General features: G+C 34.9%; 1 long non-coding RNA gene across 2 annotated transcripts; it reads left to right on the top strand.

Moving 5' to 3' along the window:
- The first annotated feature begins 4,372 nt into the window (after window positions 1-4,372).
- On the top strand, window positions 4,373-6,545 carry LOC131656314 (uncharacterized). Of its 2 annotated transcripts, XR_009300065.1 has the most exons (5): window positions 4,373-4,658; window positions 4,880-4,979; window positions 5,149-5,214; window positions 5,503-5,560; window positions 5,658-6,545. It is a non-coding gene; the product is annotated as an uncharacterized LOC131656314 (long non-coding RNA). The 2 variants fall into 2 exon arrangements; XR_009300064.1 differs by having other exon boundaries at window positions 4,373-4,979.
- Window positions 6,546-22,043: the final 15,498 nt, after the last annotated feature.

Below are 22,043 nucleotides of genomic sequence, written 5' to 3'. Positions count from 1 at the left end.
GATTTTAATAATTTTAATTTAGAAAAACTTCTCTCAGTAAATGCAACACTGATAAGAATTGTCAATATTATTCTATAAGTTATGCATGTATTAGGAAAACAATTAAAAGTCTTTAAAGAACTCAATATCATATAACTTGATTTTGATTCAACAGTTAAAACTTTTCTAATAACTTTCAATTCTTCAAACAAAATTTCACCATCAAGATCAAGAGAATTGTAGAAAGGTGGACATTAGCAAGGACAGTGCTCGCGGTATATGGATTAAGGTATTGTGGTGCCTTTTGAGGTATCAGAACGAGATCATTTTCAACGGAAAGAGTCTTTCTATATCTGATTTGGTTTGGAATATCAAGATTAAATTGTGGAAATGGTTGAATTTAGGCAATATTTCTTTATCCAAGTGTAACTTTTACGATTTTTGTAAAAATCCGGTGGAAAATCTAGGATAAGTTTCAGTTGGTAGGAAATCTTTTTTTTCCGGGTTTTGGCCTCGGTTTTTGTAAGCAGGTTCGAGTACCCATAGTACTCGTTATTATTGAATCTTGCTTATAAAAAAAAGATCAAGAGAATTGTCATCTTTTAAACAAGTTTCAAAATGTCTACAACATTCTTTCAAGTCCCTATCAAATAATGATCTAAGTTTTTTAATACTAAACAATAATTCAAAAATATTTTCGTATGTGCTATACTGCTCAAATCTTCTATTAAATGAGTCAATTGTTTGATCTACAATATATAAGAAATAGTAATTTCGAAAAGACTCTCCAGTAGACTCACATTCTCAATCTTTTCAGCACTAGCCTTAGCATTTACAAATCCAAATTTTCTATATTTTTTATTAGTTTTGACTTTGTAGTGCCCTATATATTTATTAGCCAGTATTATACAAAAAAATAAATCTTAGTAAATATTTTTATCGTAGAATTCTCTTTTAATATATACATGTATACGAAAAAATTTGGTGCCCCTAAAATTATAGGGCAGTGAACTCCTGCCCCGCGAGCCCGTGCTCAGGGCCACCTCTACTCTTGGGAGTGGGATATTCCTAAGAAAATTTTTACAAACTTCTATATACATTTCTTATATTTCTATAAAATACTATATTAGCTTTCCAGTTGGCAGATTTACTTTTTCTTGATGTTACTATACTATTAATTTTTTAAATGGTAAGCGTAAGTAATATATCTTAAAAATTTATTACCACAATAATTTTTTTTTATATATGTAAATTTTGTTATTACATTTCGTAATAAAATGGGTAAAAATTGTTCCGTCCTTACAATGTAGTTAGACTCAAATACGCATGGAAATATGATGGATCAGAGATGATTTTTATCTTTTCGAAATCTAAACCCTCGAGTAATTCTCGTGTTTTGCTGCAATCTTTGATAGAGATTAAAAATTAAAACTTAAACTCGTCTAAAATGAAATTCAAGTTGAATACGAGTATTTCGCCGCCACAAATTATTTAGTGAAATCCTATTTTTAAATGATTTTTTAACATCAAATTAATAAATAATAAAATAAAACAATTTCAAAAAAATTCATACATACATCTCAAATATTTTAAATAATAAATTTAAATCAAAATATAAAAATATTAATTCCATATTTAATATTCTAAATTATCAAAACTAAATAATAAAATATATAATAAAATAAATCCTTCAAAGGTTTGAGAATGAATTCAGAAATGGATACTAGTCTTTCCATTATTCAACTTATTTGTTATTGCTCATCAAATTTGGAACGAATGCAAGTGGATAGCCACAAATATGGATTAGGTTTTCAAGCATAACTTAATTAAAAATCTTTAGTTAATTTCAAATAATTTAGTAGAATCTATTTTGTTACTTGTTAGTAATTTTGCTGTGACTGTTTTTATTTATAATTTAAAATTCGAATTCATATCATTCAATGTTTTTTTTATAAGTATTTATTTGTTTTTATGTGGGTCACTAATTCAATAGAAAAAATAGTTAAAATTATAAATAAAAATAATTAAAAAAATAGTTGTTAACTAAAAGTTTACCTATTTTAAGATTAACAAACCTTTCCTTAAAAGTGTAAGACAAAAAATATTATTGCCAACTCATTTTCTATATATACACATATATTAGTTAATATTTATTTTCAATTAAAATTTCATCAAAGAGAATTTTACGATTTCATGATAGCTACTTTTTTTGTCAATTTCATTCTAATACATGATTCATGAGTAATTGGATGAGATGGTGGATATCTCTTCCAACTTAACTAGAGGTCATGTGTTTAGCGTGCGTTTGACAGAGAAAATATTATTGAATTAGCTCTGAGTATGAGTATAGATTTGAGTTTTTTTCAATTTAAAAATATATATGGAATTAGTAAATTAGTACCGACTCTGAACCCATCTTATTTTTATTTTATTTTTTTTGTAAGCAAGTTTCATTAATGGAGAACAAAAATTCTCAAACTCGATTACAAAGAGCCGAGCTAAAACACTCGGAGAAAGGAAAATTACACACCAAATGAAATTTAAGAGATATAAAACAAAGGGTTTTTACAAAACTCGTAAAAATTACAATTGGTATGTGTAATATTCCCAATGTACGACCACCTCCAAAGCAACGTTTTAATGTTCCAAACGATATCCGAAACACTCCAATCTTCCTCTCTAAAAATGATACCATTCCTTGTGCTCCATAAGCACCAAATCGTAGCTAACCAAACACATCCTTCTTTTCCTTTTTTAACCCTTTTTTGAATACAAAACCTACTCCATCTCATAAAACTATCCATGAGGTCAACCATTCCCATATCAATAAAATTAATCCACTCGGCCACCTTCTTCCACACAAGAGAGGCCACATGACAACCAAAAAGCAAATGATAGCAAGATTCGGGATTGACTCCACAAAAAGCACAAGAAGAATCAATAGGATTAGAAAGAATACCTCTACGGAAGAGCGAATCTTTTGTAGGAATCTTCTCAATAAAACATCTCCAACCGAAAGCTTTTATTTTGAGAGGAACTTTCATCTTCCAAATAAGACTAAAAGCCTTATCATTCACATTATCCGGCCCAAACGGAATAGAAGAAGCAATAATAAAATCATAGCAACTCTTTACCGAAAAGGAATTAACCGCTAAATTATTCCAAACCACCTTGTCTTTCCCTTCCTTCACTACAACATTTTTTACTTTAGGCAACGGAAGAATAGACAACGGCTGGAAAACCGTAGGCTAAATGGGTAAAAGCCACGCTTATGATGCGTTGTCAGGTTTTCAGATTTTTTTTCAAAAACCGTAGCTTATTCTCTTTTAGCTACGCTTCTAAGACGTGGACGTAAAATATACCGTCGCCTATTCTATTTAACCTACGATTTAAAATTGTGTAAATAACAAAACCGTCCCTTATTCTTTTTATACTACGTTTGAACTTGTGGCCATAACAAAACCGCCCCTTATTCATTATTTTAAGCTACCATTTTAAATTTGTGGTCGTATTAGGGAACTTATCACACCTTTTATAGCTGCCACCAATCCAATATGCATTTAATGTGTCACGTTATATGATCTTTTGATTTTATATACATAGTTGTTTACTACTTTATTTTAAACTTATTTCTTATTGATCACATTGTCATTATATTTTACTATTCCAATATACAAAATTATTTAAAATAAGCATCATACAATTTAAATAATTATTTTGAAGAGAAAAAATTACTTTAAATTACATCACACAATTTAAAATAAATTATCATGAAGAGAAAAGTTTTAAACGTTATAGTTTATAGTTTATTATTTTAATTTAAATAAAAAAAATTATATTGGAAATTTATTCAAAAATTAATAAAAATTTAAAAGGAGATTAATTTTTCCCCTATCATATCTGTCATTAATGTAGTTAATTAAAATTTATTACAAAATAGATCAAATTTATTGTTATTAATTATACTATCTTTTTTAGTAAAAAGAAATTATAATAATTTATCTATCTTTTCATATATTAAGATATTTTTTATTAGAGATTTTGTGTCATATATAATGACATATCTTGACGCGGTATTTTTTTAGGTAAAATAAATATAAATTTATAGAAATAAAAGTTAATTTTAAAAATAATTTTGGTTAACAAGTGACCTAAAAATAAATTTTACTTTTTAAAACATATTCTTCATAAAAAAAATATTTCGTAGAAAATTTTTTTAAATAACAAATGAACTAACAATAAATTTTTATAACAAAGTAGTTGTAAAAATTTTAATATGTAAATTTATAGTTTATTTCACTTTATTATTTTAAAAAAAACTTTTCAACAAAAAAAAATGAATTAAAATTAAATAAAAAAATATGGTGAAAAGAATACCCTTATCCACTTCGCTGAACCCTTTCTCTTCTCTCTCTATTCGCTTTCGCTCATTCTCATTCGAAACCCTTTTCTCCCTGTTCTCAGATTCACGCTACCGCAAAACCCTTTCTTTTTTCTGGCTTCCAAATAAACTTAAATGCTAGATTTCGATTATCTTCTGCACTAGGGATTGCTTTGTAACTTCATTACATCAAATTAGAGGAGAAAATGCTCAATTAGGTTTTACTTGCTGTTTGTACAATACTTTTTATGAATGGGGATTCTGCACCTTTGAATACACGACCCTGTAAGTGATGAAGGTAGGTGAAGAGCCCATGCTTTCTATTGCTGTTTTTTCACTTATTGCTTTCCATGCTTTCTTTTCTTGAAGATTTAACTCAGATGATATTTTCCATTTGTTTTTTACAATTCAAAATTTAATTTGGTTTAGTTTATTGTTTATTTTCCTCTGTTTCCATTGTTTTTACAGTTTAAGCTTTTCTTTTTTTAACAATTCAAGATTTAATTTATTTTGGTTTAGTGTATGTTTGTTTTCCCGATGAAGCACCACCGCTACCGCGCGTTCAATAGAAGCTGGAAAGTGTAGCTTTTACATTAACGTGCTTTGGGATGCGATAATGGTAAGGGGAAACGCGGATCCTAACATTGTCTTAGTGTTTTATTTTCCTCTGTTTTTATCTCAGTTCTATTTTTTTTATAATGTAGCACCCATTCAATAATAGAGATTTTGATAGTACTGAAGTGTTTAATTTTTAATTATTATTATTAATTGAATAATTGATTTATTAGGTTCTTCACAAACTAAACATGGTTGCACAAGCAGAGCTGAAGCATGGGAATGGATTGCACTTTGATGTACTTAGTGAATTATATTTCTCAAGCTTTTTCATATTTATTTGTTAACAATTGTGGTGGATTATGTTGTTATTGTGCCATGGATTGCTGCCTCTAATTGAATATCACACCAATGGATTTATTGTTTTGTGATTGTCTTCATGCTTTTTCTGCATTTTTTTCTTTTTCTATATCAAACTATTATTTGGTATTATGTCAAATAACAATCTCTGTATCATATGGAGTAGTTAAAATTCTTTGTATCAATCTCTGAATCATTAATTTTCTTTATACTATTTGTGTCATTAGGATTGAGAACCAATTCGATAGTTTTCATGTTGAGTTAGATTGTTCACCTTTCGAATATGTAAGTTAAAGAAATTTATTAATTCATAGTTTGTTTTGAGAAAATCAATTTGAAAGGGAGCATGATATAGTTTATTTGACCTATGTTAAACTTGCAGGTCGGACGGACAGGGAACCTACAATAATGTTTATAAAGCTCTAGCTCCAGACACGAGATATCACAAGAGATATCATGGCTCTAAGTTGTGATGCTATGGTACATAGCTAACGAGTTGATGATAAGTTCACTATGTTTTATAGTTGTTTCTTATGCAATAGGTGTCGGATGCAAATTGTGGTAGTTATTGTAAAATCTTTAAAATTAATTTATGATGTTATTAATTTCGTTATTTTGTATATGGTTTATTGAGTCTGAAGTAGCATTTTCTGAAATTTTCTTTTACATTGTTTATTATTTTTTTATACAAAGGAGGTAATAGGCAACGGTTTTATCGTGTGGCTTAAACAAAAACCGTGGACTAACATTAATTAATAAATTGTAGAATAATTAATAGGCAACGGTTATATAGGTGTAGCTAAAACAAAACCGTAGTCTATAAGTAGTTCAAAAACCGCAGCCTATTCACGTATTTAGGCAACGCTTATCTTCAACCGTGGGATAAAGTGACAAAACCGTAGCTTATAAGAATAGGCAACGGCGGTTTATTCCACGCCTAAAAAACCGTAGGCTAAAGGCTTAGGCTACGGTTTTTTGATATTTAGCCACGGTTTTCTGTCATTGCCTAAACTCATTTTTGTTGTAGTGCTTCTTCGGAGAAATGAGATTCAAGTATCCTTGAATCAAGACCCAATCCACAATTAAAACGGGGCTGTTCGGAGAAGTAATACCAAGATCTCCCCAAATCCAATCCTCTCCCACCCAACCACCCATGCTCCCCACCGAAACATCTTTCAAAAGAGACGCCGAATACAAAGAAGGAAATATGTCCCGCAAACAAACATTAGACAACCAAGGAGAATGCCAAAAAGAAGTGGAAAATCCATTACCTAAAGAGAACGAGACCTTGTTACCAAGAAAATCCTCATAATTTCCTTTGAATAAAGAAGTAATATCTCTCCACCACAAAGACATAGATTTTGATTTTGAGGCCCCACTCCTTCCAACTCTTTCCCCATTAGCAATAATCAAATTAATATCTCCGTAACGAGCCTTCAAAACTTGGTACCACAAAGCCTTATCCTCTTCAAGGATCCTCCATCTCCATTTATTAAGGAGGGCCTCGTTAAAAACACCCATACTTCTAAGACCAAGCCCACCTTTCTCGAGCGGTAAGCATAAAGTCTTCCAACTCACCCAATGGATCTTATTATTTCCCTCCGTCCCTCCCCAAAGAAAGTTACTTTGAATCCTAGTAATCTCTTTAATAATCCCTACCGGAGCTTTATAGAAAGAGAGAGTGAAAATAACGAGGCTACTTAAGACGGATTTGAGAAGAGTTAAGCGACCACCAAAACTAAGAAAGCGCACCTTCCAAGAAGAAAGTCTTTTTTTTAATTTGTTAACAAGCGGCCTCCATGATTCCATCCTCTTCGGGTTGGCGCCAATGGTTATGCCAAGGAATGTGAATATATTTCCCTCCACCCTACAAGAGAGAAAAAAAGAAGCTAGATCCAAAAAATTAGAATTAATATTAATTCCAATCAACTTGCTTTTGTGATAATTAATACCGAGGCCCGAAACAATCTCAAACGCCCTCAACACCGATTTCAACGCCCAAATGTGATTCCAACTACCATCTCCTACCAACAAAGTGTCATCCGCAAATTGAAGAATATCAATACTACATAATCTATTAATATCAAAACTTCTAAAATCCCCATTCTCCACCGCTTTGTTCACCAACCCCTTAAGCCCTTCCGCAACAATGACATAAAGAAAAGGAGAGAGAGGGTCTCCTTGTCTCAAACCCTTTTCAACCACAAACTCTTTGGTCGGACTACCATTCACCAAAACCGACATATGACTAGAAAAAATAAGAGCCTCCATCCATTTCATCCAAATTCCTCCAAACCCCAACCTTCTAAGCATATATCTAAGGAACCCCCAATTTACTTTATCATAAGCTTTTTCAAAGTCTACCTTAAAGAGAACGCAACCTTTACCTTCCTTTTGAGCAAAATCTACCACCTCATTAGCCACCAACACTCCATCTAACATTTGTCTTCCCGGAACGAAAGCGCTTTGACAAGGAGAAATAATGGTGCTTAGAACCTTCTTCAACCTACTAGCCAATAGCTTCGAAAGGGTTTTGTAAATCACACCTACAAGACAAATAGGCCTATAATCTTCCAATCCCAAAGGATTATTAGATTTAGGAATCAAGGTCAAGAAAGAAGAAGTAATAGCTTTAGACAAGCAAGCCCCGGAGTAAAAATCATTAAAGCACTTTAAAAAATCATCTTTGATAAACTTCCAACACTTCTTGATAAATAAGAATGAAAACCCATCCGGCCCCGGGCTCTTCGTACCATCACAATTCCAAACCGCCTCTTTTATCTCTTCCTCCGTAAAGGGAACCTCAAGGGAGGATCTCTCAAGCAAACCCAACTTCTCAAAATGTAAACCATCCAACACCGGTCTATTAGTCTCCGGTTCGGCAAACTTTGAACCGAAAAAAATCCTAACCTCCTCTTTCACTTCCTCCGCCGAAACCAAAACACCTCTTTCCGAAATAAGCGGACCAATGTGGTTCCTCCTCCTCCTCTCCTTCATAATACTATGAAAGTATCTACTATTGGAATCTCCATCATTAATCCATTTAATTCTCGATTTTTGAATAAGCATGTTCTCTTTAATTTTGAGGTTCAACCAAAAATTACCACAAGCCTTCTCATAAGAAGCTAATCCCTCGACCCCTCCATCATCGTTATTTTAATAGTTTAAAATATTAATTTAATAGTTAATATAATGATATGTTAATTTTTACTTTATTACTTAAAGTATTTGAAATGTATAAAAAAAATTCATGATTGTTTTAATTTATTATTTATAATGTCTATTAGAGTTCAAGACAAATTAGTAGTTTGAGGAAATTGACTATTTCAATTTTATAATTTTTTTTCGATGTAGGGATTGGATAGAGCAGGGATACCCAAACCTGATTGGGATGAGTTTTGAATTTAATTATTTATCTCCAATTAAGGGTTAGGGCGGAAAACATGTATTTAATTGAACCTCGGGGTTAGGCATGGGGAATAAAAAACCCATCCTCGTTCTTTCCCATTGTCATGAATAGCCAAAACTAACATGCATATATAACATTTCTTTTTATTTATTAAATGTGTGTTTTTTTTAATAAAACTATTTATTGAATAAAAAAAAGAAAAATTAAAAGGACGCAAAGACATAAAATCTAACTTATCAAACAACTAGCAAAAACGATAGTGAACATGCCCCACTTATCTCTAAGAAACTTTCAAAAACATAAATAGTAAGTGAATTCCACCAAAGTCATAATCAACAAAATATAAAATGGTGTGTAAAGTAATCTTTTCAGTTACTCAAAAGATTTCAAGTACTATGCCAAATTTGTCTTTTAGCAGCACCCCTACTAAAGCGCTTTTAGGAGAAAGCGCTGACATAGGTTTCGCTAAAAACAAAATAAAAAAACACGCAAAAAAAGTGCTCTTAAAGGGGGGGGGGTTACGAAAGCGCTTTCAAAAAACGCTCTTATAGGGGGGTACGAAAGCGCTTTCAAAAAGCGCTCTTATAGGGGGGTATGAAAGCGCTTTCAAAAAGCGCTCTTATAGGTGGCTTATGAAACCGCTTTCAGAAGCGCTCTTAAAGGGGGGGGGGGTACGAAAGCGCTTTTACCCTAAAAAGCGCTGGTAAAGGCAGGGCTACCAGAGCGCTTTTTAAAAGCGCTTTCATAGCTGTTTCGTTAATTAAAATTTTTAAAATCAAAATAATAGCTGTTTCATAATCCCTATTTCTTCTTTCACTGCCATCGCTGCCCAGAACGAAGAAACGAAGAACCATCGCTGCCATCTACGAAGAACTCCATAAAAACTCCATAAAAACTCCTCAAAACCGTATCTCATCCTCAAAACCGCAACACTTAATCTCCATAAAAACTCCATTGCTGCCCAGAATATGAAGCTAGACGAAGAACAAACCCTGCCCAGAAAACGAATACGAAGAGAAGACGAAGGTACACGATTTATAGTTCTGTTTTTGACATTTGAAAGATTAGTGTTTATAGGTATTTTATTCAGACCTTTACTAGACCTTTCAAAAAAGACAGTGTATGTTTCTTCAGAAATAATGCATTTTTGTGTTCTCTGAGTGATGCTGGGGATGGAATAGAGCAATGAATATATATTGTATTCAGGGACAATGTAACATAACCGTATAGTTTAGCTTGTGTACCCATTCAGCTTGAGAGATTACTATGTCGTTATGCTGCCGAATCGATATGTTTGTTGCTGTGAAAATTCTGTTTTTATCTTTGAAAATTCTGTTTATGAGCAGTCATTTGTTGCTTTATTAAAACAGGTACATGCTCTTCTAAATTGATAATTTTCTTATTTGGGTTTTTTTGTCGTTGTGTGTGTAAATTGTTCATTCATGTATACATGATTTTACAAAATTTAGACATTAATCTACATATAATTTAATAGCTGAATTTTAAATATGTTTTGAATAACATTATATCAAAACTAAGTAATGTGATGGAGTATCAATTTGTTTGAGTTTTATCAATATTTGAAGGCTAGACCTTGGGTTTGTTAAACTTGCATTGTTTAAATAATTGCTGAAGATGTAACCATGCTATCTTTGAAATTGGTGTCAACTGATCCTAACTAGATTGCTTTAAGTGGCCAGTATGCTTGTAAATGAAAAGAGAAAATATGATTAAGAGATAGCCCTTTATATATGTTGCTTCCTTTCTGTGTTATATAGGTTAGTGTATGTCCAGCGATTGTTTTAGGTTGTAGTTTGTGCTACAGTTTGCATATAGTTCCTTCACTTTTATGATATTTGTGAAGGATAGAAAAACACTTAGAAAGGGGGGGGTTTGAATAAGTGTAGTCTAAAAACTTGAATGATAAAACCAATTTGCACAGTTATTTTTATCCTGGTTCGTTGTTAACTAAACTACTCCAGTCCACCCCCACGGAGTGATTTACCTCACCTGAGGATTTAATCCACTAATCGCAACAGATTACAATGGTTTTCCACTTAGCCCACAACTAAGTCTTCTAGAGTATCCTGATCACAACCTGATCACTCTAGGAACAAATGCTTAGACACAAGCTAAGACTTTCTTAGAGTATCCTGACCACCACGTGATCACTCTAATTACAACTGCTTAGACACAAGCTAAGACTTCCTAGAGTATCATGATCAACACTTGATCACTCTAGTTACTTACAAATTAATGTAATCAATTCTAAGAGTATTACAATGCTTCTGAAAAGCTATAATCACAACAATGATATTTCTCTTAACGTTTAAGCTTAATCTCACTAATATATTACAACAGCAATGTAGTGAGCTTTGATGAAGATGAAGTTTCTGAGCTTTGAGTTTGAACAGCGTTTCAGCAAGTTAATTGTTAGCAAAATCGTCAACCTTGCTTCTCATCAGAACTTCATATTTATAGGCACTTGAGAAGATGACCGTTGGGAGCATTTAATGCTTTGCATGTTCCGTACAGCATTGCATTTAATGTTTCACGCTTTTGTCAACTACCTCGATCCTTGTTCACGCTGTGTCTACTGACGTTGCCTTTAATAGCTTCCAATGTTCCTTTTGTCAGTCAGCGTAGCCTGCCACCTGTACTTTCTTCTGATCTGATGTTTGTGTATACAACGTTTGAATATCATCAGAGTCAAACAGCTTGGTGCATAGCATCTTCTTGTCTTCTGACCTTGAAGTGCTTCTGAGCGTGATACCATGAGAACTTCAGTGCTTCTGCTTCTGATCTCAAGTTCTTCTGATGCTTCCATAGACCCATGTTCTGATTCTGCCTTGACCATCTTCTGATGTCTTGCCAGACCATGTTCTGATGTTGCATGCTGAACCTTCTGAGACAAAGCTTCTGAGCGCTGATTTGTGCATACTCTTTATATATTTCCTGAAAGGGAAATTGCAATGTATTAGAGTACAACATTATCTCACACAAAATTCATATCCTTGTTATCATCAAAACTAAGAATATTGATTAGAACAAATCTTGTTCTAACAATCTCCCCCTTTTTGATGATGACAAAAACATATATAAATGATATGAATTTGCAATCAGAAAGAGCAGACAGCTAAAGACAATTACACAGCTACAACATAAGCATGTGAATATGTCTCCCCCTGAGATTAACAATCTCCCCCTGAGATGAATAATCTCCCCCTGAAATTAATACTGGAAGAATTTTAATAATAAAAGACTTCCCTGAGTATTTCAGTAGAGACGTTCACAGTGCTTGATCTACAGAACATTCATGACTTCTGATTTCTGCTTCCATAGGACAGCTTCAGAACATTGAATTTCTTTAGATCCTCAGAACATTCACAGCTTCTGATTTCTGCTTCCATCGGACAGCTTCAGAACTTGAATTTCTTTGATCTTCAGAACATTCACAGCTTCTGACTTATGCTTCTATCGGACAGCTTCAGAACATGAATTTCTTTGATCTTCAGAACATTCACAGCTTCTGACTTCTGCTTCCATCGGACAGCTTCAGAACTTGAATTTCTTTGATCTTCAGAACATTCACAGCTTCTGATTCTTGCTTCCATTGGGACAGCTTCAGAGCTTGAATTTCTTCTTTCATCACTTCATGCTAGATTGTATCAGAACATTGTTGAATGTACCAGAGCATCATCAGAGCATCTCTACATCCTGAAATGTTACAGAACAAAACTAAACGACAAAAGTCAGCATGAAAGAGTCAGAACATAGAGTATGTTTCATAACACATAATATGTATCAGAGCCATATGGTATGTGTCAGAACACATAAACATAATGTTTCAGAGCATATTCTATCATTAGAATATTTGAACATTCTTCCTTCTTGCTTCTGATTCTGAAGCTTCATAGCACTCAGCTTGCTTCAAGAATCTAAGAACTTGATTCATCTTGTTGCTTCTTATGTTGATCTTGTAAAGAGAATCTTCAATTCCTACAACAACACAACTTAAAACATAGAACTTTGCAAGTTCTGTTAGTGATGTGGGGCCTTTTTACCCGGCAACTGTTAATATTAATCAGATCATTTATCATATATTTTCTCCCCCTTTTTGTCATAGCATCAAAAAGAATATAAAAGATTCAGATGTAGAAAACGACAAAATCAAACTTTTCATTGATTAAGCAAACAGAATTACAAAAGATGTATGCATAATAAGCAGATGCAATCAAACAAAGAAAACTACAAGGACATAAGGACTACAACCCTAGCTTAGACATAATTTGGCTAACATATCATGAATCCCTGCGGTCTTCTCAGTTTGTTCAGCCATGAAAGCTTGATACTCTGCATGCCTGTCCAGACTAGAACCTCCACTGTAAGAGAATGCAAGAATTCAAGGAGGAAGTGAGAGACAGTTCACAGGAAGAGAGCTAATGTCTCAAACGAGGCTTTCCCTTAACATAGAAGTCAAGAACATGATCCTTAACTTCATCCAATATCTCAAGAAAGTCTTCTTCCTTTGGATAAATGTTGATAACAGCATCATAGAAGAGATCTGACTTGAGACTTCTTGAAATCTTGAGAGATCCGTCTTGAAATCAATGTCAGCGATCCCCGAGATTTGTTTCTCAACCTGGAACCAGACAATCCTTCCAACCGTTATATTCAAATAGATCGACCACCCTTGAGCCTTCGTCTTCGTTTTTGGTTTGAAACCATAAGCACCCCAGTCATCAGAGTCCACAGAAGATTTACACAAAACTTCCATTTCTGATGGAGGAATGTAGCGAGTTTTCAGGGGAGAAACCTCTTGTCTGATGAATGCTTGTTGGGAGGAACATGAAAAAGGATTCATGATGAATGCTAGGTTGAAGATGAATAAACTAGGGTTTATGCAAGACACTTATAAAGAGATAGAGAGAGAGAGAGAGAGAGAGAGAGAGAATGACAATGAATGCACAGAGATAGAGAAAAATAAATGAAGGGAAAAGAAACGTTTGAGGAAGATGAAACGAAGAGGAAAATAAACTGAGATGATGGAAAGCATTTAATGTTACGTGACGTGAGGAGAGATAATAATGACAAAAAAAGTGATTAGCACAGTTACCTAGGTAGGCGTCCCCTCAACTGCACGCACGCTTGTCCAGAAATAGTGAACACGTGTTTACCATCTGGATAGCCAGTTACAGCTGTTTTACTTTTAAAGAGATTCTGAGTCAACTTAGACAATGAAACGTTAGTAATAACATAATCACTACTTCTAATTGATTACAATCAGAACTTCTTATAAAAGACTAATCCAATCTTATTTCAGAAGATACTCATACATAAGATCTTCTCATATTCTCATTCTGGGCATAAATCCATACTGATATTCTTCAGAATGAACTTAAACCTATCTTCAGCAAGGGGTTTTGTAAAGATATCAGCCCATTGATGGTCTGTATCCACAAAGTTTAAAGATATAACACCCTTCTGAACATAGTCCCTTATGAAACGATGTTTAATCTCAATATGTTTAGCTTTTGAATGTAAGATAGGATTCTTAGATAAACATATAGCAGAAGTATTATCACAGAAAATAGGAATGTTACTCTCATATATCTGATAATCTTCTAGCTGACTTCTCATCCAGAGAATTTGTGTGCTACAACCAGCAGCAGCAACATATTCTGCTTATGTTGTTGAGAGGGCAATTGTAGCTTGCTTCTTGCTGTACCATGAGATCAGGTGACTTCCAAGAAATTGACAACTTCCAGAAGTACTCTTCCTTTCAATTCTATCTCCAGCATAGTCAGCATCACAGAATCCTACTAAGTTGTAATCTTTGGATCTTCTGTAAACTAAACCAACATTAGTAGTACCTTTCAGATACCTCAGAATTCTCTTAACCGCAGTTAAATGAGATTCTCTCGGATCTGATTGGAATCTAGAACACAAACAAACACTGAAGAGAATGTCAGGTCTAGAAGCAGTTAGGTATAGAAGAGATCCAATCATACCTCTGTACAACTTCTGATCTACCTTCTTACTTACCTCATCCTTACCTAGGACACATGTTGGATGCATAGGAGTTTTGGCTTCTTTGCTTTCATAAAGATTAAACTTCTTCAGAAGTTCTTTCACATACTTTGTTTGATGAACATAAGTTCCGTCAGAAGTTTGGTTGATTTGAATTCCAAGGAAATACTTGAGTTCTCCCATCATGCTCATTTCAAATTCAGCCTGCATAGACTCAGCAAACTCCTTTCCAAGTGTAGCATTAGATGTTCCAAAGATGATATCATCAACATATATTTGACATATTAAAATATCCTTTTTAAAGGTTTTACAAAAGAGAGTAGTGTCCACTTTTCCTCTAGTGAAACCATTTTCCAGAAGGAAGGAACTTAAACGTTCATACCAAGCTCTCGGAGCTTGCTTCAATCCGTATAATGATTTCTTTAATTTAAAAACATGATTTGGAGACTTGGAGTCTTCAAAACCAGGAGGTTGATGGACATAAACTTCTTCATCTATATAACCATTTAAGAAGGCACTCTTAACATCCATCTGATAAATAGTGATGTTGAGTTGAGTGGCAAAAGAAATTAATAGACGAATAGATTCTAACCTGGCCACTGGTGCAAAGGTTTCTGTGTAGTCAATCCCTTCTTGCTGACTATAACCTTGAGCAACCAGTCTGGCTTTGTTTCTTACCACTTCTCCCTTCTCGCTTAGCTTATTTCTGAACACCCACTTAGTGCCAATGATGTTAAATCCTTTTGGTCTAGGAACCAAGTCCCATACGTCATTCCTTGTAAACTGATTTAGTTCTTGCATGGCAATTATCCAGTCAGGATCTTCTAGAGCTTGGTCAACAGAAGTTGGCTCGATCAAAGAAACAAGACCTAATTGACATTCTGCATTGTTCTTAAGGAATGCCCTAGTTCTGATGGGATCATCTTTCTTCCCAAGGATCACATCTTCTGAATGAGCTGAAGCAAGTCTAGGTGATCTTCTGACTGTTGGCTCTTCAGAAATCCTGAGATTCTCTAAAGATGCAGCAACTTGATCTTCTGATCCATTGCTTCTGAGACTATCAGCTTCTGCAGCTTTGCTTCTTGGTTCTACTGCTTCTGATATATCAATATCAAAATCTGCAAAATTCTCAACCTGCTTTGGTTTTTCAAGACCAAGCTTATCATCAAACCTGATATTGATTGATTCTTCTACAATCAATGTTTCAGTATTGTATACTCTGTAGCCTTTAGAGCGTTCAGAATATCCAAGAAGGAAACACTTTTGTGCTTTAGAATCAAACTTACCAAGATGATCTTTAGTATTCAGAATAAAACATACACATCCAAAAGGATGGAAATATGAAATGTTGGGCTTTCTGTTCTTCCACAATTCATAAGGAGTCTTATTTAGAATAGGTCTGATAGAGATTCTATTCTGAATATAACAAGCAATGTTAATTGCTTCTGCCCAGAAATGCTTAGTCCTATTCTTTCGTTCTACAACTCCATTTTGTTGTGGAGTTCTAGGACAAGAGAAATCATGGGCAATACCATTTTCTTTGAAGAACTCCTCAAAGATTCTGTTCTCAAATTCGCCACCATGATCACTTCTGACCTTTATTATTTTACACTCTTTCTCAGATTGGATCTGAGTGCAGAATTCAAAGAACACTGAATGAGACTCATCCTTGTGTTTCAAGAACTTCACCCATGTCCAGCGGCTATAATCATCAACGATGACTAATCCATATTTCTTCCCTCTGACAGATGCTGTTTTGACTGGGCCAAACAGATCAATGTGCAAGAGTTCTAACGGCCTTGAGGAAGAAACAAAATTCTTAGACTTGAATCCAGGTCTGGAGAACTTGCCCTTCTGACATGCTTCACAAAGAGCATCTGATTTGTATTTCAGATTTGGGAGTCCTCTGACAAGATTTAATTTGTTAATATGAGAAATCTTTCTCAAACTAGCATGTCCTAATCTTCTGTGCCAGACCCATTGCTCTTCAGAAACAGACATAAGACAATTCACCTTCTGATTCTCAAGATCCTGAAGATCTGTCTTGTAAACGTTGTTCTTTCTCTTGCCTGTAAATAGGATTGAGTCATCCTTCTGACTTACAGCCTTGCAAGACTTTTGATTGAAGATTATATCATAACCATTGTCACTTAATTGACTTATGGACAATAAGTTATGCGTTAATCCTTCTACAAGAAGTACATTAGTTATGGAAGGAGAGTTACCAAGACTTATGGTTCCAAAGCCAATGATTTTGCCCTTCTGATCTCCTCCAAACTTGACTTCTCCACCTGGTTTAAGCACCAGGTCTTGGAATGTAGACCTTCTTCCCGTCATGTGTCGCGAGCACCCAGAGTCCAGGTACCATGACATTTTGCTTTTTGTCCTCTTTGCCGCCAAGAATATCTGCAACAGAAATTATCTTCTCCTTAGGTACCCACAATTTCTTGGGTCCTTTCTTGTTAGTTCTCCTCAAGTTCTGATTGAACTTGGGTTTAGCAAAATATTTAACAGGAGGAACAACATGATATTCTTTAGGTTTGTCAGCATGATATTTCTTAGGATGTGTCACATGCTTCTTGGTGTGAACAGTGTTAAACTTCTGTGCATGTGAAGTGAGCCTAATATCATGAGCATGGCCATATTTGAACTGATCATACAATGGCTTGTATGTGATCTTCAGATCATCAACAGGTTCAAATTTATGTGAGGTATCACCCTCATAGCCAAAACCAAACCTTCTGTTTCCAGAAACACCATATATCATAGAAGCAAGATGACTTCTGCCAATACTTCTAGATAAGAACTTTCTGAAGCTCGAGTCATATTCTTTCAGAATATGATTCATGCTAGGAATGGATTTTTCTGTTTCAGAAGGAGATCCACTATCTTTGGATAGATTTAAAACTTTTTCCTTCAGTTCAGAATTTTCCACTTCCAGCTTCTTAGTTTCATATTCAAACTGCTTCTTCAGCTTTTTGTATTTGATACTAAGATGAGCCTTGAGTTCCAGAAGTTCTGTTAAACTGGAAACTAACTCTTCTCTAGATAGTTCAGAAAATACCTCTTCAGAATCTGATTCTGATGTAGACTCTGATCCATTATCTTCTGTAGCCATCAGCGCGAAGTTGGCTTGTTCTCCTTCAGAGTCTGATTCTGATTCTGATTCAGAATCATCCCATGTTGCCATAAGACCTTTCTTCTTATGAAACTTCTTTTTGGGATTCTCCTTCTGAAGTTTTGGACACTCGTTCTTGTAATGTCCAGGCTCATTGCACTCATAGCAGACAACCTTCTTCTTGTCAGATCTTCTGTCACCAGAAGATTCTCCACGTTCAAATCTCTTTGAACTTCTGAAGCCTCTGAACTTCCTTTGCTTGTTCTTCCAGAGTTGGTTTACCTTTCTGGAGATCATGGACAGTTCATCTTCTTCTTCAGATTCTGATTCTTCAGGATCTTCTTCTCTAGCCTGAAAAGCGTTAGTGCATTTTTTAACATTTGATTTTAATGCAATAGACTTACCTTTCTTCTGAGGCTCGTTTGCATCCAGCTCTATTTCATGGCTTCTCAAGGCACTGATAAGCTCTTCCAAAGAAACTTCATTCATATTCTTAGCAATCTTGAATGCAGTCACCATTGGACCCCATCTTCTGGGTAAGCTTCTGATAATCTTCTTTACATGATCAGCCTTGGTGTAGCCTTTATCCAGAACTCTCAATCCAGCAGTCAGAGTTTGAAATCTTGAGAACATCTTCTCAATATCTTCATCATCCTCCATCTTGAAGGCTTCATATTTCTGGATTAGAGCAAGAGCTTTTGTCTCTTTGACTTGAGCATTTCCCTCATGGGTCATTTTCAATAACTCATATATATCATAGGCAGTTTCCCTGTTAGATATCTTCTCATACTCAGCATGAGAGATAGCATTCAGCAAAACAGTCATACATTTATGATGATTCTTGAAATGCTTCTTCTGATCATCATCCATTTCTTGCCTCGTAAGCTTTACGCCACTAGCTTTCACTGGATGTTTGTAATAATCCATCAGAAGATCCCATAGTTCACCATCTAGACCAAGAAAGTAACTTTCCAGTTTATCTTTCCAGTATTCAAAGTTTTCACCATCAAATACTGGTGGTCTAGTATAACCATTGTTACCATTGTATTGCTCAGCAGAGCCAGATGTAGATGCAGGTGGATCTGTTGGAATTTGACCAGCCATCTTTTACTGAGGCGTTTTTCTCTTCCTGAATCTTTTCTAAACACGGTTAAGTGCTTGCACCTTAGAACCGGCGCTCTGATGCCAATTGAAGGATAGAAAACCACTTAGAAAGGGGGGGTTTGAATAAGTGTAGTCTAAAAACTTGAATGATAAAAACAATTTGCACAATTATTTTTATCCTGGTTCGTTGTTAACTAAACTACTCCAGTCCACCCCCACGGAGTGATTTACCTCACCTGAGGATTTAATCCACTAATCGCAACAGATTACAATGGTTTGCCACTTAGCCCACGACTAAGTCTTCTAGAGTATCCTGATCACAACCTGATCACTCTAGGAACAAATTCTTAGACACAAGCTAATACTTTCTTAGAGTATCCTGACCACCACGTGATCACTCTAATTACAAATGCTTAGACACAAGCTAAGACTTCCTAGAGTATCCTGATCAACACTTGATCACTCTAGTTACTTACAAATTAATGTAATCAATTCTAAGAGTATTACAATGCTTCTGAAAAGCTATAATCACAACAGTGATATTTCTCTTAACGTTTAAGCTTAATCTCACTAATATATTACAACCGCAATGTAGTGAGCTTTGATGAAGATGAAGTTTCTGAGCTTTGAGTTTGAACAGCGTTTCAGCAAGTTAATTGTTAGCAAAATCGTCAACCTTGCTTCTCATCAGAACTTCATATTTATAGGCACTTGAGAAGATGACCGTTGGGAGCATTTAATGCTTTGCATGTTCCGTACAGCATTGCATTTAATGTTTCACGCTTTTGTCAACTACCTCGAGCCTTGTTCATGCTGTGTCTACTGACGTTGCCTTTAATAGCTTCCAACGTTCCTTTTGTCAGTCACCGTAGCCTGCCACCTGTACTTTCTTCTGATCTGATGTTTGTGTATACAACGTTTGAATATCATCAGAGTCAAACAGCTTGGTGCATAGCATCTTCTTGTCTTCTGACCTTGAAGTGCTTCTGAGCGTGATACCATGAGAACTTCAGTGCTTCTGCTTCTGATCTCAAGTTCTTCTGATGCTTCCATAGACCCATGTTCTGATTCTGCCTTGACCATCTTCTGATGTCTTGCCAGACCATGTTTTGATGTTGCATGCTGAACCTTCTGAGACAAAGCTTCTGAGCGCTGATTTGTGCATACTCTTTATATATTTCCTGAAAGGGAAATTGCAATGTATTAGAGTACCACATTATCTCACACAAAATTCATATCCTTGTTATCATCAAAACTAAGAATATTGATCAGAACAAATCTTGTTCTAACAATTTGTATTTAACTGCATCGTGTGTGTGTTTAATTTTACAGTTACTTTGAAGTCTCTGGTTTCTAATTGTACAACGCCGATTCAAACCTACCTATCTCCCACATCAAGTCTAACTCAGGTTACTATCCCCTTCTTCTTGCTTATAGTTTGTTATTTTCTGCTTATAGTTTATTGTTTATGGTTCTATTTAATATCAATTTAGTGTCTCTCAACCAGTTTTTTGGTTTGTGGACTTATATTACCTTGAAATAAGGTAATGTCTTCTTTAAGAAATCGGGTATTCTGATTAGGTATTCTGATTAGGTATTCTATTATTCACACTTTATAAGATCTCATTAGGTATTCTGATCAAGACATAATGATGATAGCTATTTATTATCTTGACAGAATTCCTTAGTACCTGATAGAGAAACCAAGAAGCATTTGTTTAGCTTAATTAAGACATGGATGAATTCAAACCGATTGTCGAGAGAGTACGAGAAAGGGGTATGGGAATTCGTTGAGTTTGCGGTTGCGTACTCCGAAGACCCGATTCGAATGCCGTGTCCTTGCTTGGGTTGCTGTTATGGGGATAAGGTTGACGAGAATAAGTTGGCATCACATTTACTACGGTTTGGAATTGATAGAAGTTATACATGTTGACAATGCATGGTGAGATAAGTAACGGGAATGCTGAGTCGAGGTGTAATAGGAAGTATGCTTCAAACGACGATTGCACAGACACATACGATTGCGGTGCCCCTCGATATAAGAAAAAGTTGTCTCCTTCCAAAGTCTTATGGTATTTTCCTATAATTCCGAGATTTAGACGCATGTATCGTAGTGAGACCGATTCAAGACACTTGACTTGGCATGCAGATGAAAGAATTATATATGGAAAGTTGCGACATCCGGCAGACTCACCACAATGGATGAAAGTTGATACTGATTATCCTGAATTTGGAAAAGAAGCAAGAAACCTTCGCTTGTCATTGTCTGCTGATGGAATGAACCCGCATGGTATTCAAAGTATCTCGCATAGCACATGGCCGGTGATTCTTATGATTTATAACCTACCTCCGTGGCTATGTATGAAGCGTAAGTACATGATGTTATCTATGCTAATTTATGGGCCTAAACGTATACTTGGCACCCTTAATCGAAGATTTAAAGTTTTTGTGGGAGAACAGTGTGGAGGCTTACGATGGGTATAGGAAAGAAAGTTTCAACTTGAGGGCGATGTTGTTTGGAACAATTAATGACTTTCCATTATACGGAAATCTATCCGGGTACAGCAATAAAGGTCAAAAGGCGTATCCTATTTGTGAAGATGAAACCGATACGACACGATTGGAGCTTTGTTAGAAGAATGTCTTTCTCGGCTATCGTAGATTCTTAAATTCTAATCATCACTACCGTGGGTGGAGAAAAGCATTCAATGGAAAGGCCGAACATCGTACAGCCCCGCCTTTTTTGTCAGGTGATCAAATTTTTGAAAAGGTGAAAGATATGAGCACTCAGTTTGGCAAGCCTTTTGCACATTCACTTGTCAAGGGTGGGTGGAAGAAGAAGTTAATTTTTTTTGAACTTCCATATTGGAAGTCGTTTTACGTAAGACATTTCCTGGATGTTATGCATATTGAAAAAAATGTATTTGACAGCGTCATAGGTACGTTACTCAATATACAAGGAAAGTCTAAGGATGGCCTTAACATAAGGAAGGACATGGTAAACATGGGAATGAGAACTGAATTGGGACCCGTGACGAAAGAAAGACGAACATATCTGCCACCTGCTGTTTACACTCTATCTAGAAAGGAGAAGAAAACATTGTGTA

The sequence above is a fragment of the Vicia villosa genome, linkage group LG3 (genome assembly GCF_029867415.1).
Source record: "Vicia villosa cultivar HV-30 ecotype Madison, WI linkage group LG3, Vvil1.0, whole genome shotgun sequence".
Taxonomy (NCBI): domain Eukaryota; kingdom Viridiplantae; phylum Streptophyta; class Magnoliopsida; order Fabales; family Fabaceae; genus Vicia; species Vicia villosa.
Note: the sequence above shows the minus strand (reverse complement) of the source record. Positions and strands in the feature narration are given on the sequence as shown.